Source organism: Arachis duranensis, chromosome 2 (genome assembly GCF_000817695.3).
Source record: "Arachis duranensis cultivar V14167 chromosome 2, aradu.V14167.gnm2.J7QH, whole genome shotgun sequence".
NCBI lineage: Eukaryota > Viridiplantae > Streptophyta > Magnoliopsida > Fabales > Fabaceae > Arachis > Arachis duranensis.
In genome coordinates, this window is record NC_029773.3 from 61,809,469 (window position 1) to 61,812,114 (window position 2,646).

The window sequence follows — 2,646 nt, forward strand, 5'->3', positions numbered from 1 at the left end:
AGCTTGCCATGGAAAGGAGTAAGAAGGATTGGATGAAGACAGTAGGAAAGCAGAGAGACGGAAGGGACAAAGCATCTCCATACGCTTATCTGAAATTCTTACCAATGAATTACATAAGTATCTCTATCTTCATCTTTATGCTTTATTCATACATCATCCATAACCATTTGAATTTGCCTGACTAAGATTTACAAGATGACCATAGCTTGCTTCATACCAACAATCTCTGTGGGATCGACCCTTACTCGCGTAAGGTTTATTACTTGGACGACCCAGTACACTTGCTGGTTAGTTGTGCGAAGTTGTGATAAATAGTTGAGATTACAATTGAGCGTACCATGTTGATGGCGTCATTGATGATCACAATTTCGCGCACCAGTGTTCAAGGATATATCAGTAGTTCCAACAGAGGAGTAAGAAGTTCCTTTGTTGGATGAGGATTTTAAATCGCTCTCAGATTGGACTAGTGTACCAGAAGGTTCCTCAAAGGAGGCCGACGCACTAGCCGTATAATCCAACCGACATCTAGCTTGCCGAATGTAAAATAAAGTTCTTTCAATTTCAGGATCAATTTCGACTAAACTAGGATCCGGTTGTGACCGAGTCATCATGCATTAAAAAGACCTAGAATAAAAACAAACTAAAGCAAATAAACTATTTACATTATCCACATATTCACATAACTAATATTAAGACACACATTGCAACCATTCTCCGGCAACGGTGCCAAAAACCTGATGTGAGGTAATCGTCAGTCTAGAAATTATCAATAAAGATCACGTCGAAGTATAGTCCTAAACCGACAACTAACCCCTCGATCAAAGTTTAATACGGTTGTCACAAGTTCAACCTCAATAAAAAATTAACCAAGAGTATTACTCTCGAGTCGTCCTCAAGAGAATGGACAAGTGTGTGTATCAAGGTTGGTTAGAAATCCATGGTTGATAGGCATATAAGCAAGAATTTAAACTAACAAAGCTTAGCATGCAAGAAACTTTAATTGCAAGAAACTAAATCAAAACAATTAAAGCAAGGTCTAAGTAAATGACAATCTAGCAAGAAAATATATAAATCTACTTCTATTCTAGAACTAAGTAAACAACTAAAACTAATTATAGCAAGAACTAAGTAATTGGAATTTTTGGGTTTTCAACTATGAATTGCAAATGAACTCTTGGCTAAGGCATAGAAATTGAGATCACCATCCTTGTCTAACAACCATATATTGACAATTATGAGGGACCAAACCATTAAGTTTACTTCTATGCTTGAAGTATGTCAAATAGGCTTGATCAACATCAACCCATAAGTCCCAATCTAGCTACTAATTGACTTAGTAATAGGCTAGTGTCAATGGGTATCAAATTAACCAACAAGGGTTCTAAAATCACCAATCCAATTAGACCCAATGACTCAAGGTTACTCAATCCCCTTAGCCTAGGGCAAGAGTATAGAAAACAACTCCAAAATTAATGAAAACATTTTGTCAAACACATGGTGGCACTAACTAAAGACATATCTAATTTGCAAAATTAGCTAGAATTAAAGTTTCCCACTAATAACTATCCATAGAAAGCAACTTAAGTAACACTATAAATCATAGAAAACATCAATGCACTAATAAAAGTTCAAAATCAACAAAGTTCATAAAGTAAGATGAAAAATGGGAAATAAAGAGAAGACATAATTCTAACATAAGATCCAAGTAAAATTATAACTAGAGAAACTTAGATTAAGTAAATAAAACTAGAATCAACAAGACCCAGTTCAGAAATTCAACAAAAGGTAATCAAAATAAACTAAACCTAGAGAGAAGTAAGTGTTTCTCTCTCTAGAAAATAAGAACCAAAAAACTAGCTAAAATTATGTTTAAGGTGTGTATGATTGATTGCCCCCTTTTCCCCATCAATTCTTGGCATTTTTCCATTAAGAATCAAGATGGATTTGGGCTTGGAGCCTTATAGAAATCGCTAGCCACGTTTTTCATAATTGAGTCATGTGTTGGACGTCACGCGTGTGCGTCAGATGAACTCCACAAGCCACGCGTATGCGTCAGGTCATGCGTACGCATCAGTCGGGCTTCGCGATTACCATGCAAGTACGGAAGCCACTCGCACGTGACAGTCACAGCTACACTAGGCCACGCGAACACGTCAGTGATGCGTGTGCATCGATACCAACTTCTCCAAAGCTCTATTCTTCATGTTCCTTCCACTTTTGCATGTTTTATTTCCATTTTCTAAGACATTATTGCCCTATAGATCCTGAATCCACTTAACAAACACATCACGACATCGAATGGTAATAAGAGAGGATTAAAATTTAGCATTTTTAATGTTAAAGAAGCATGTTTTAAACTATGAAGCATAATTAGGAAGGAATCACAAAAAACATTCAGTTTATATGCATAAATGTGAAAAATATTGATAAAACCCACCAAATGCTACACAAGATAAACCTTAAAATTGGGGTTTATCAAGGAGCATAGAGGGGTAGGATTTATTTTTGAGAATCTTGGAGTAAGTTTCTGTATTTAATGCTATGTGAATATATATATATATACACACATTTGTAGTTAAGTGTTTAAAATAAAGAATCTTCGTTTTCTCAATTAAAAGTTTCAGTTTGCATTCATAAAGGCTCAAT